The sequence below is a fragment of the Protopterus annectens genome, chromosome 4.part0 (assembly GCF_019279795.1).
Source record: "Protopterus annectens isolate FY-2018-M chromosome 4.part0, PAN1.0, whole genome shotgun sequence".
Classification (NCBI taxonomy): domain Eukaryota; kingdom Metazoa; phylum Chordata; order Ceratodontiformes; family Protopteridae; genus Protopterus; species Protopterus annectens.
Window position 1 is genome coordinate 1,542,219,753 of NC_056733.1, and position 15,547 is coordinate 1,542,235,299.

Consider the following 15,547-nt stretch of genomic DNA (forward strand, 5'->3'; position numbering starts at 1 on the left):
GCGCTGCTCTTGCATGGACAGCTGTCTGTCCCATGTATCGCATATTTGCACGGCTGACACATAGAACTGTGGTACGATGCATATCCACTCATTGTCCATGCAACGTCCGTATTCCAGCACCCTAGAGACATCTGCTGGATATCGTGGCAGACAGCTATCCTTGCTGTACTGACACTGTACCCGTACACGCCATAAACCTTGTGTATAATTGCCTGTTTATGGTGTGTGTATGTCTATCTGAGCTGTATGCATGGTCGTGTGTGTCCCGCTATAGCCGTCTGTGCAGGTGTCGCCACTATGGGTAATCCTTGTAGACCGCTGTTTCATGTGCACTTCAGCACATACCTGCAGACCGTACTACCCCTCCTACAGCAGCGGCCTTAGATCAACCGCTGCCCTAGGCGATAGGGCTCCATGGCCCCCACCACAACACATGGTGCCCCATCCTGGTGTACCTAGATGACATACCTACTAGAAAGGTGGCCCTGCTAGTGCGGCGCCCTAGGCAGCCGCCGGATTGGCCTATGTCTACGGCCGCTTATGAGCACATCACAAGGCATACTTTTACATTCAGTGTTTTACAAAGGCTAGATTTTAATACCAGAGGGGGGGACCTTATCAACTATACTTTAGAATGCGGATTGAGATGGATTATTAGGTGGAGAGTTGACCACACACCAGGGCTGAATGATGAAGCACAGATTAAGCCTCTTTTGAGAAGCAGGTGGCTTAAACCCAAATAACAGGAATGTAGTTTAGGTACAGCTATACATTTAACACCCATTAGTCCACTCTTTCAGTTGTTTACCACTGTATTACATTGATATAATATACATATTTTCTATATATATTGTTAGATTTTTGATTGATGAGTATTAGGCATAGTACAATATCATATAATACATGTTTTAATAGGATGTTCTTGAAGATGTTAATATATGTGTGTGTAGTTAACATTGCATCTGCGCTTTATATGCTGGGGTTAATTGTTCATTGTTTGATGAGAAATTGACCAATGAAAGTGTAAGGAGGGATATTTAAAGCCTGGATGCTTTTATGTTATGTGTAAGTCTGACGGAGCCTATGGGTGAAAGCGCTTACTTGTCTATAAAGGAACCTTTTTATACCATTTGGGCACTGTCCTGGACAATTTCTACGTTGACTGTTTCATCTACCTATGTGTTTTTGGATTGTGTGCCATAAGGTGCCAGCGGTTATTTTATGTTGATTAGGTGTATTCCATGGTCAATTGACATTAATCATATTAATTCATTAAAGGATCTTCTTTATAAGTGGGAACGCCATAGTTTAACCATCCTATGACCTTCCTAGTTGAAGTTGTTAGTGTGCCATTAGTATGTGTTCCACAGGTCGCCCATTTGTTCCGCATTATGGAAGCGAGTGATCCCCATTTTGGTGATGGCAGATTGAGAGCTGTGTACGCGCGTATTCGCACGGCGGTCTGACTTTGTATGGGGAATGTCTAATGTAGTCCCTATCTGTATTTCCTGTGCTATGCCTTACTGCAGCTGTGTAATTCCACCAGGTTTCCAGTTATGGGTGCCATCTTGGTCGACGCTTGTCCATCCATGGGAATTGCCTACTGGACACTGATATAGGGCTGTACACATTTCACACCTGCTTTTAGCATTATCCGGTGGATGCTTTGCATCATTAGTGGGGAGTAAGGCATGTGCTATACCCACATCTCTCCCACAGGGCGGACAATGGATTATCTGCCAAACAACACCGAGCCCCATTTCTGCATACCCAGGATCCCATGGCTGCAACCCTCGACGGTACACATTACACATCCTTCATGTGTGCGGGACTGGGATGTGGATGCACTTCTATGGACTCGACAATCTGGGGATTTCTGTTCATATGTCCTGCATTTCATGGACACTTGTCATCAACCTTAAACACGCTGGTGGTGCATATGTCTAGCTGTGCCGTAGTCACGGCTGTCATTTCTTCTGGGTCGATCGCAGCTGGTTGATATTGCGAACGGATCAATTTTCGGAGTCCTACAATGGACACCAATGTGCATATGTAAAGTGTAGAACTTGTTGGACTGTCACCATCTGGCCAGTGGTTTTGACTGCTGCTGTATGTTCCCAATCGCGGATGTCTGTTTGACTACCCATATTATGTATTACTTGGCCTATCTATATCCATGTGCCAGTAAGCGGAAATACAGCAAACCTTGAGTCCTGGTCATCTTCATAAAAGACATTATTGAACATAAACCATGCCAAGACAGACGATGACAAAAACGATACACTCCACAGTCAAAGGATACTGGGCTCTTTCACCCACTAACATGGGGCATCGGAGTACGAAATACATTAGATAGTCGTCCCTTATATACTTCCTTCAGAGTCAGTTTAAAGTCAATTAATCAATAAACTTGCTCATAGTTAAGTGGACAGTGCTCCAAGTCTTGATGATAAAGTGACATATACAAATCAGTGTTGCATACATTACTTAATGGAAACAATAATACAACAACAATGTGTTAATATAAATACAATATTGGTCAATACAATCAGTATATTGAAACATAGTTGATAATTGTTGTGAGTAAACCTTAGAATGTAGTGTGTTGATAATGATATTGTATATCAATGTGTATAATTGTTGCATTAAGATTCCAAATCATGGAATAAATAAGTACAATTAAATGCATATTTTGTATAAATATGAATGTAAATAAGAGTCACAATGTTAAATATGAATATGACTGTATTATAACTATATCAATATGATATGGACTAAACTGTAGTTGTTTACATCTTGTTTTCAAGTGACAAATCTATGTCCATGCGTCATATATACGGGCCGTCGGACTGCTGTGTGTAGATATATACATGTGAACCCCTCATTTCATACCTTGCTTTGTTACTGTCTGTGGATTACCTGTGTACACACATCAATTACCATGCCATACCTTTCCACTGTACAGGTTCTGGCATGGTGTATGGCTGGTTGGCCCTTAATCTTGCTGTGTGTTACATTGACCTGTGTCTATCTGGCAATTCGCTGGCGTGTCATGTGAGACCTTCTTGCTTCTATAGGGATCTGATCCCGTAATTGTGACGTGCTTCCACTGGCCATATATTTCTCTGTCGTCTGGGATCTGTGTGTCACCAGTCCTTTCAGGACACTTTCTATTGTTGTTCTTTTTTGGTTACATATATGAGTACTTTGGTATGTTGTGCTATTATTGTGTGTGGAGCATTTCTCCACGGGCCTCTGCTGACACTGGACATATATCCAGCTAGCCTAGCCCGGTCAACAAGTGTGAGCCAACTGAACACATTTCGTATGGGGGCACCTTCTGACAAGTGGGTCGGGTTACAGATGCATAACCGTCGTCAATCCATACTACTAACACACACGTTATTATATCCACATTCTATGTTTGTCTTATCACATAGCGTGTGTTTCTCACTATTTCTAACGGTACTTTACATGGCATTGCCCGATTCCATACTTTCAGAGGCTGACAGTTTTGAGACATGTATGATTGACGTGGAGGACACAGCCTTAACATTCCCTGCTGTGAGCGGATCACACACGCACACGCGCACTTGCATTTCCTAATTGTGGGTTACGCGCAGGCGCACATGCATATCCATATTCTGGTTACATATGTTTACTGGGTCTGTGTGGTTACGTGGTCTGTGTTAGTTGTGACTGTTCTGATAACATATCTCTGATCCGGTTGACGGACGTATGCAGAACGCACTTTCACCTTTACACATGTAACAGTCTTTGCGGCATGGACGCATTACGTACACGTTAACATTTATATGTTCTATAGTCGTAATTCAAACGGGACTGCATTCACGTTTGCCGGTTACTGTGACCACTACACGTTAGCTGTTCGGTCTCATGTATATGCATATCCATGGTACTTAGCTAAATTTACATATCCCCCCCACCCCCCCCGCACTCACGTACGTCACAGGCATCCATTCTCCTGCTGGGAAAGGTGCGGTACTACATGCTAAACATTCCTTATTCCCTCCCGCTCATGGCCCAGGATGCATATGTCGTGACCGCAGGGATATTCAGATCACAGGGGCTTATATCCCCTACGCATACAGGCCTTGATTGTCAGGGTGTTCCTGTGGTGCTTTGGGTTTGGTCTTGTCCGCCTAGTGTACGGAACTTCCCTGACCGTGTACAAATGTCAGATGAGTCACATGGGCACGGTTTGTCCGTGTCTATGATACCATATCCCCCCCCATTATTCCTAACCGTGTGCGCTGATTGGCCGTTGTAGATCTTGTTATAGTAATTACACACGGTCTGGTCGAACGGACCTATTTCCATTACTAAACCTCGGTATTTATAACCTGTCTCGCTATATTACATGGGTTTAACATTGCATGACGGCTTTCACTGGGCCACGGACATGTCCGTTGCTTAGTTTGGGGCAGTCCCGCTCTGCTACACACATTTAACATGGCGGGACAGGTTGTACAGCTCAGCAACGGGGACATCGGGCTCTCCGTCGCTGTTTAGTATTGAATCGCTATGTTGACTTTATTTCACATAGCGAGACAGTGTCGACATTGGTAACAGACATCTCGCGCAGTACATCCGCACCGCCGTGGGTGCCGTATGTCTGCTTTGGGCGGTGGACAGGCATTATGCTGTGCCATTATGTCTGGGAATATATGGTTTCTTTCCATAGATGATATGGCATACTAGCAATGACCCGCGTCTGGGTGTGGGTACTGCTGTAAGAGTGGCCTTAAGTCAAGTGGTGCCCTAGGCAAAAGGACTCCATGGTGCCCCCACCACATCACCCGCTACCCTCATCCTGGTCTACCTACACCAAATAAAGGCTGGAAAGGTGCCCCTAGTAGAGCGGCACCATAGGCGGCTGCCTAGTTGGCCTATGCCTAAGGCCGGCTATGTGTGTGGTCCCTCGGGCGTCGGCCTCGGGAATGCACCATGTCTGCCGTGGGTATATCTAGCATCACCCACATCCAGGCGTGGTTTATTGCTATGATGTTCCATGTGTACGGACACGTGTGTTTGGACAACATACAATAGCTTCTGCTATTGGCATACAATGCTGTGGGTGGTGCCGGTTACCATACATATGCCTTTCTCAAAAGCCAACTTCACACTTCTAAACACTAGTGTGGTCTCCTTTAAGGCCCCTGAGCCAGTGGTAAACATTACTCAAACCGCTGAATCACTTACATATGCCTTCTACCAGCACCTACAGGACTGCATGGATCAGGCAATCCCATACAAAACTGAGACTCTTTGTACCAAAGCCAAGCATCCAGCCTGGTGGACCCCAGCCATAAACAAGCTCTACAATGAAAGGAGGTAGCTACTACAAGATAGAGTGGACGACTTGTAAGGTAAGACACCCTTGCTCATTATATGTGAAGAACTACAAGCTCTCATGAAATCATCCAGGGCAAATTCGACAGATAAATCACCAAGGACTCGACAGACAATCATAAGGCCTTCTTTAGCTATGTTGGACACCTGGGAGGACACTCCCAGATATGCTCAGACTGGGTTCAGAATGATGTGAAGATTACTGAACCTACACACATTGCCAACATACTGGCTGACAGGTTCGGTGCAAACTTCTCCCCCCCCCCCACATGGAGAGATATCTGTACCAGAGGATTGTGGCCCCCGAACATCTGTAACGCATAGGTGGGAAATGCTCTCTCCAAGGCAGTAAACACAGCATCCATGGGACCAGATGGTGTCCCAGCTGTGTACTCCATGAACTCAATGAGGAATTAAACCCACAGTTAGGACAGCTGTTTAATCTTAGCCTCACCTCAGGTAACGTACCCAAGTAGTGGCGCAAGGCGACTGTAGTTCCACTTCACAAGGGCGGTGCCTCCACTGACCCTGGTAATTACCATCCCATTAGCTTGACAAGCCTTATCTGCAAAGCCATGGAGAAGGATCATGCTGGAACTCATAGATAAAGACATAGGGGACTTGCATACTTTGGATCAAACCCAGTTTGGCTTGGTCAAAGGCAGATCATGCCTTTTAAACTTGGTTGACTTTTTAGGAACAGTCACCAAGGCCATTGATGAGGGTCAAGCAGTCCATACAGCCTACCTCGACCTGGCAAAGGCCTTTGACACAATACCCCCCTCAGGTATCATTGATAACCTCATCGGCTTGAATGTAAACCCATACATCGCAAGATGGGTTGCAAACTGGCTAAGTGACAGAACCCACACGGTCATAGTTGCTGGCACCATGTCAGACTCACAGCCAGTCACAGGTGGTGTCCCACAGGGCTCAGTCCTGGGTCCACTCTTTTTCAGCATCTACATTTCCAAAGTACAAGCAAACACAGGGGGGTTATGGCTGACAATGTTTGCAGATGACTGCGAACTGGGTGCCATAGTCGGACACACATCTGACACAGATATCCTTCAGAAGGGACTCACAGATATGGATATCTGGTGCCAGAGACATGGCCTACAGCTAAATGCCGGGAAATGCATAGTCATACCCTTCGGGAAGAACAAGGTTACCCCTACCTACCATATAGGTGGCAATCCACTGAGCACAGAGGGAGTTACCAGGGATCTGGGGACCCAGGTTGTCAGTAACCGTTCATTCGACACACACGTTGCTAACGTAGTTAGGTAGACCTTCTACATTGCCCACCTGATCATGCAGGGATTCACATCTAGATCAGGGGAGGTCATCATCCCCTTGTACTCATCACTCATTAGACCTATGATTGAGTACAATGCCCCATTCGGAATGTATCTGACCCGACACCTGCAGCAGCTGGAAAGGCACCAACAGTTCATCGACAAACGGATGCAGGGTCTCAGGAATATGTGTTATGCTGCCCGACTGAAAGGACTCCTGCTCTATTCAGTCGCATACCACTTGCTCAGAGGTGACCTGTGCCTGACATACAAGGCCATGTCGAACCCAAATTTGATGACTATGTTTCACCTAAAGAATCTAGATCCCTCAGAACCACAAGGGCAGGTGACGTAAACCTTGACACGGTCATTAATACAATGTGCTGGAGGGACAGATTCATCACCCAGACACTCACTATGCTGTGGAACAACATCCCAGTACATGTGAGGCAGAGCACCTTGCTGGCCTATTTGAGGGGAATCTTGACCAATGGATGGGAGATTGCAGATATACCCCAGGGATTACTTCAGTGTCACTGCTTGACAGAGGTACATCAATATAATAGGCATAGTTTTCTTCAAACTGAAGGGGTGGCAAAGGCAACATAACTATGGGCTAGGCTTATAGCTGCCCTTGGGTGGATAGCCTACTATGAACCTATGGACCTATGAACCTATGTTCATAGTTTGTCACATTCACACTTGTCTATCCCCTGTCCTCATTCGTATGTGGATATTTCTGTGGCACATGATTGAACTATGTATTACCTGCAGGTATGCTGTGTACAGTGCACATATGTCACGGTTGATTACAGTGTATCTGTGTACCTACCTCTGTGATACTGAGGACTACCACACATCCTTCACAGCATTACATGCATATGTCCATACTATTATTCGTTGGCCTGTGGGGGGTTGTCAGGGCAATGGTTACACGTGTCCCTGTTTGCGCATGCATCATGGTGGTCTTTGACCGGCCTCTGTTGCTATCGTGGGATGGACGGTGGTGTTGGTGTGTGTTTGGGTTGTGTTTCCACTGCCAATACATCTGTGGGGGGTGGGGTTGGCACATGTTCCTCTTTGCAGGGAGCCCCATCCTGGACATTTGTGTCATGCGTCAACACTTGGCACATGCCATATGTCCTGTGATATTCCCACAGTCGTGTATGCCTTCCTGCATTACTACTGCATGTTACTGGCAGTTTGTATCTGGTACGCATGGCTATTATGTTGGATAGCTTAGCCTATTCCCATGATATGACATACCCATTCATCCAGGCATATACATGTTATTCCATCCTTTGCATTGGCCGTGGGTGTTTGGCCATCCAGCACCACTATTCTCTACGTGTGATGTCCCACCTTCACCTTCTGTGCATGTGGCACCCTGTTGGGGTGTCCTGCTTGGTGGGCAGATGTTCCACCCTATGTGTTGTGTTTGACATGTCTGCATAGCTAATCATCAGTACGGTGGCTGAACATACTGCTTTGTCCAGATGTGTACAGTTATGGGCACTGTGGCGTGTGAATGCCTATGGGGTTTCAACAGGTCCATACCACATGCGGGATGTACACATTCTGCCGACACATTCACATGCAGCCATTTGGATATCAGTACCTGAGGTGGGATGTTGACATGTGGGGTACATATTTGCCCGCGTGGCACTGCCTAGGACAATACTTCATACTACATTTGAGGTATACCCACTGTGTGTAGGTGTGCAGCTGCGCAAGGCTGCTAGCTGGGTTGGGTGCACGGTCGTACATGGGTGCGGGTTACGTGCTATGACGGGGCTGTTGTGTATTACATTTGCATGCATGGGTTCTGCTTCTGGATATTACGCTTCGGCATACACCGTCCTATGTGTATGTGACGGGCACGTTGCTGGGTGTAGTACATGTTGCTATGCACATGTTTGTCTGTGTATAGGGTATCTGGATTCCTTCTGGTTGTTATATAGACACGGCTGTCCGGCTGTGTACTCTCACTACTGCTGGTGACCATGCCCATGGGGCTACTTGTGTGTAGGTGCGGCGCACTGACATTGCTGTGGTACACCTTCACTGGGTATGCCCACTGACAGTGCATTGCATGACGGACACGGTATTACGCGTATCCTTTGTTCCTTGGACGGGTACAATTTGGACTTCGTGGGTTAATGTTTGGTTCTCCGTTTTGTGTGAACGGGTACTATGTTGCATACTCTGCATACGTTTCATTATCCACGGACACTGGCTGGTGCGGTTACTATTGCAGGCGGCCTGTGACAGTCAGCACTTTAGGTTGCTCCTCGCCTGCCGGCTTGGCCACGCCTACGGGCGCATCCTACTTGGGCTCACGCACGTGCCCTCTGCACGTGTTTGTGGTTGCGGGTGCACTCATTACTATGCATGTGGTGCTGCTACGCCGATTATACACTGCACTGCCGGCGCAAGCCTTACACCGGCCTTGCGCCAAGCTTCATGAATCCGGGGGTATGTATTTTTTTGTTTTATTGTGACTATTAAACATTTTCATCTGATAACTATAAAGTATATGTTTGAGTTTTTAAAGGAAATTATCATTTTTATGCTTTGTGTTTATCAATAAAGTAATGTTTTGGTCAGGCATACTAAAAATGTTTTTGTGAAATAACACATTTAAATTAATAAATGTTAACAAAACTAAGATTCGCACTAGCCATGGAATGAAAATCATTCCTAATCTGATGGATAAACTTAAGTCCATCAGATTATCAATCATACCTTGACAATCCAGAACATCTGAGCTCCATAAATTGAATTATCATTTGGAGAATATTTGTACTAGGGATAAACAATATTTATATTATTTTGAACAGATATAGTACTATTGTAGATTAGACATAAATCCAATACAATATAAATGTCTACTTATTAAATAAGCAATTAAAATTTACATGAAAGATAGATGACAAGCAATTCAATCATAGTAAAGTAGGATGTATCATATATAAAACCTCAGTAAAAGATTATAGCACACAGTTATTTAACATATTCACCCTTATTGATGAAGTCTTTCAAAACTTATTACTTAATATAAATAGTTGGTAATAATATTTATACCTAATGTTTATAATACAATGAATTTTAATGGATATATCAGAAGTTATATTTCATTGTTTGCCAGCATTCAAGTAATCAATTTGTTTGTTGCTAACTTTCTTAAAGCATCAAGTTGTATTTTATGTGAACATTGATGAAAGTTAGTGCATTTTGATTATCAGTGCATCCTTCTCCCCCCATTTCCTACACATAAGGATTTTCATATCTGTCAATTCTTACTATAAAATGAGTGAAATTATATGGTAAAAACAACAAATTCACTTATTGTTATTAATTAATGCAAGTTCCCTTTCCATATTCATAAATTGCCATTTTATGGCATATACTGAAAGTTTTTAGATTTAAATGGCAACATTCTATTTTGTATGATCAGCAAGGGTTAAACTGAGTGATTATTGTCAATTTAATACTATTTGTTCAGAATGTGATTGTTACATTCTGTGACATTCCTAGTTCAGGCTTCTGTTGTTTTCCTTGAACAACTCTGGCAATTTGATGTCATGTATAAAACATTAGTTACCTTGGTAACCGCTTAAGTATTATATATGGTCAAGATGGGTTACAAAAACTACAATTCAAGTTAAAGCAATTACATGACTTGTTATGCATATTTACTTATATAAGAAAATCATCATGCTTCCCCTTGATGTTCAAATTGGTGCATGCCATTTATGACAAGTTAAGACAGTAGTTATTATACACAAGCCCATGTTATTAAATCCTGTCTTTAATATCTAAATTCAGCAGGCTGCTTCACCTTATATGACGATTATATATTTTATGTCTGGATTTACTAAAATCATACATTACATAACTATTGCGTGTGTTTTTTTTTGGCTGTTGCTTAGTTATTTGAGAGACCACAATCTATAATGCTCATTCTTATTATTAGCCCCTTTCAAGCATATTTATACAGTCCATAGACTTTAAATTATGAGACCCTTCTAGTTTCCTATTTGTTGTAAGTATATTTCCATCCTTACATACACACATATCAGTACTTCAAGCATGGGCAACAATGCCCATCCAGTTTTGCCAGAATACCATTCACTAGTTCATGTGGTGTGTTTCCAGGCTGTTCTTAAAATAGCCAAACCAAAATTTGTCCTGTTCCATTTTACCAGCCTGTTTCATGCAGTGGCCACTCTGCCAGTGAACCACTCAACACGCCTTCCATTCCCACAGATATTTCCACAAAGGAAATCTGATGACTCTCTAGCACTTCCTGGCAACCCCAAACACCCCTAGAATCAGCTATCCCCATATGCCCAACATGTCCGAGCAAGCTCACCTCCCAGACCACTGCAAAGGGTACTGCACAATACCAAGTGCTCTTTCAGAATAACTCAGACTTCCGCTCTTATGTAAGTTCTTAATGTGTTTCGACCAAAATATGTTTTAAATATAAAGTTGTGCTTATTATTATTTTATTTTAATCAAGAATCAACTTAATGAGCTAAACGAAGTGTTGGGAGACCACCAATATGTATACACGTGGTTTAAAACAGCCCTTTTATTATATTTTTTTAAACCAAAAACTTCATTGCTGGGAATCCTCTCAGAGTCTCCTCAGAGCCATATGCATTATCGTCACTCTGTCTCCGTTACCATAGCAGCCTGGGAGCATCTGTTTCTGTTAGTGTGTCTGTGTACTGCATACCAGGGGCTCAAGATGCACCTGAAGCAAAGCTTCACTTCACTACAACTTCAAGCCTAAATTCCGTCCCTTTCAGTGAGGCAGCAGCCAGGAAAAGAATGGAGAGCAAACAGATAAAAAAAAAAGAACTCCCAAGCCACCACAACAAGAGATAGCACATTCTTCCAGCCTTCTCACCTCTCACTCGCCAGTTATATAAACAAACTATTCTCTGCCAAAATACCCCAAATCACAGTTTTATCTACCCCCTTCCCATGGATCCAGGCTAAAACACCAAATGTCTCTTCCTAATACACAAGCATCAGTAAACCATGATCACAAGCCACAACTCACAGCTTTCTGGAGATGAAAACAGCAACATACAACAGCTAGCAGACACAGCTGCATCCATACACACCATGTCAGGCTTAATCAAACAGCACTCAAAGCTATAATACCTGCCATAATTGATATTAACTATATTTAGACAGAATAATGATGACATTTGTACTAAGAGCTTGCTACTATTATTTAACCAGGATATATATGACATTTTTAAATCATACTTTAACTGAAGAAGGCATTAGTCTCCATGACAGCATTTGTTTTTCAAAACACTCTACTGTTACTGCTATTATATATGATGTTAATTTGTTACATTTGAGTCTGAACTTTGATGAATGGTACCTTGTTGTTGTATCTTTTGGCTTTTCCCAGTTAGGGGTCGCCACAGCGAAACTCCGGTCCACTAATGATTGGCAGTAGATTTTTACATACCGAGTTGCCAGCCCTAATGCACAACCTTCAACGAAGCTATGCCCTTTCATGCATGTCTCCACACAGAGGATGCTTTAGCTGAGAATCGAACAGAACAATGTCTTCCTGTGAGGCGACAATGCTACCGCAGCACCACCACTGCAGTATGATGAATGGTACCTTGTTGAATTAGTTAATGAATGGTACCTTGTTGAATTAGTTAATTAATTACTTAAATTATTATAAGTAAAATTAATGAAAAATTAAGAAGATAAGTATTCACTGAATTCAAGCAGGGGAATAGAAACTTCTATGTTTGTATTATATGTTGCTTTGTTTGGCTTATATATAATGTAAATAGTAACCCACCTTGATCTACCTTTATTTGTGAAGAATTATTGGACTCTTTGAACATTCTGAATAAATCATTACTGTTTCAAAGTTGTTTAAGAAACCCTTCTTTTTTTAATAAAAACAGATGACAAGTGATGTAAAATATCAGTTGATACTTTGAGAGAACTGCGGTGGTGGTGCTGTGGTAGCGTTGTTGCCTCACAGTAAGATGCTGTCCTGTTCGATTCTCAGCTAGAGCGTCTTCTGTGTGGAGACATGCGTGAATGGGCGTACCTTCGTTGAAGGTTGTGTGTCAGAGCTGGCAACTCGGCACGTAAAAATCTACTGCCAATCATTAGCGGACCGGAGTTCCACTGTGGCGATCCCTAACCGGGAAAAGTTGAAAGACAACAACTTTGAGAGATGTAGTTGTAAGAATTAATTTTTTGGAACAGCTATCTTGGAATCATTTTTTTGTTTCTTCTTTCTAGCATCAGTCCAAGGATTTGTTTCTTTTATTCTTTTAAGAGTAGAGGCCATTCATTCCATTTCTTCTGCTATAGACACTATGTTGTTGTTTTTGATAAATATAGTAGCTTCTTCTAAGTCATTAAAGGTTCTCATCTCATTGGAAAAACATATTTTTTTCTTGGCTGGAAAGACCAGCTGTGCTTTAATGTTGTTTTGTTTCAACAGCTTTATTACTGGCCAGACTGTTTTCCTTTGTTCTAGTATTCTGGAAGAATAATCATTGTCAAACCTTATTAGGCTTTCATTGTATTTTAAGGGTGATTTTCTCCAAGCAGATTTTAGTATTAGTTCCTTGTCCAGAAATGAAAGAAATTTTATAACTATGGATCTAGGTGGAATATTTATTGAGTTAGAAGCAGGTTTCCTCAGTGCTCTATGCACCCTTTCAATTCCAAATGAAAGTCCCTCTTTCAAGTCTAAAAATTCAGGAATCCAGGCTGTTAAGAATGAAATAATGTCTTCTCCTTCAGTGTTTTCAGACAGACCAAAGATCCTTATGTTGTTTCTCCTTTCCCTGTTTTCTAGGTCATCTATTTTGTTAAGCAGCCATGTATTCTATTTAAGCAAAAACTCTTTTTGGAATTCTTCCTCTTTGAGTCTCCCTTTAATGTCATTTAGAGAAGTCTGTATATTTGTTATTTTTGTCTGGTGTTGCTGTAATAGTTCCTTAAGAGTATCAGTCTGTTTGTGAGAATTTAATTTAAGGTTTTCTAAGTCATTTTTAAAGCTATCCATCTTCAACGATAGTACCTATAAGGTAGATGTCATCAATTGCAGTTCTTTTTTCAAAGCAGCATCTGGATGAGAATTCCTTGAGTTGTGCATATATGTCTCCAAGTTACTTGACACTAAAATTTTTGTATATCTCCACCAAAATTGATATTTATGTAGTTTAGTAGTTTATCTATCTATAGATTTCTGATGTTTTAAACTTGAAAATAATAAAATCTTCCTTTATTATTATACTAGTTTATGGAGCTCTCAAAATTCACTGCTCTCAGTTGGCCATCTAGGCTCCGACCTCTGTGGTTAGTTTTCTGACAGTTGAAATAGAGTCTGTTTCTAGCTGGATTAATGCAGAAATGTGTTTGTTGCAAAATCAGATATTTTAGGGTTGTATAACTGTAACTGAATTTCAGTGGACTTCTCACACTACTGTGCCCAAATAAACATGCAGTTCTTTACTGCTCACGAATGCCTCATTGTGTGGCTCGTTAAGTTATTGGTAGCATTGTAAAATTTGAGTATAGAGGTTAATGGTGGACTCAGAAGAAAGATAAAATTTATAAACCTTTGAAAAATTGTTTGCTTTGTAACTCACTCAGCTTGAGCACTTTTACTGCCTTAAAAGATAGTCATAGTCTACATTGTTTATTTTGATGTCTTAATCATTTGATTAGGTCCCACTGGGGGAAACTAATCACAGACTGGAAACCCTGTATAAATCCTCATTGACCAAGCTAGAAAAGTATTGGCAGCTCCCTGTTTAACGACAGATTTAATGTATACCTCTGTCATATTTACCAATCTACAACCAACAAAACTAGCTGAAGTTCAACAGTGCTATAAAAAAAGAGCCAAGTGTGTCACCAATCTGCCCTTCAGAACCCCTCACTGCACAGCTGTAATCTTGTTGCAGTGGCTAGATCTCTTACAGCTCCTGGATTTTTTTCTCAACTCAGACCAGCACATCACATTTTCTACTGCCCTGCTAGGGTACTAGCCATTTTCCCTATGCTTCAATCATATACACCACCCAAAAACTTGAGATCCAAGACCAATGTCTCATTAAAATACAAGAAATAAATGCTACACATGGGTAAGCTGTTAAAATAGCGAAATTGTGGAGCACTGTCCCAATAGATATTAGACAAACAGAAAGCTTCAATATTTTCAAATCTAAATGCAAGCATCACCTGAGGTTCACTACACTCTGTAAATGCACAGTCCTACCTATGTAATCACTCCTATTCGTAAAACCTATTAAGCATTCTCTATACTCTGTAAATGCACTGTCCTACCTGTGCAATCACTTCTCTTTTTAAAACCTATGGAGAGTTCACTACACTTTGTAAATGCACTGTCCTCATACCTCTCAACTGTACCGAATTCCTTGGAATTTCCTTGTTTTGAGGGCAAAATAATGGGGTGCCATGAATTCTTGAGTGGCCCCTTCAAATCCTGATTGTTTTTGAATTTACAATTTTTACTTACCACTGACATCATTACACACCGCCAGCGTATCCCGTACATCATCAACCTGCAGAGGCATGCATGATGACATCAGTATTGCAACAGTGCCTGACTGATTGTTGAAGTCTCAGAGTCTCAGAGAGATTAAAAAAAAAGTTGAATGTTGACAGCCAACAACAGCCTGCCCACGACCTGCGGCAGCCAACCAAAGAGGATCCCTAGGGGCTATTCTGGTGGACAGGTCTGTATTGGATTAAGCCATGAAATCCACGAATGTGAAACTCGTTTTGGGATTTCCGGGAAGAGAACAGAAGGAGTGGCAGGTAGATTAATGCAACTTCTG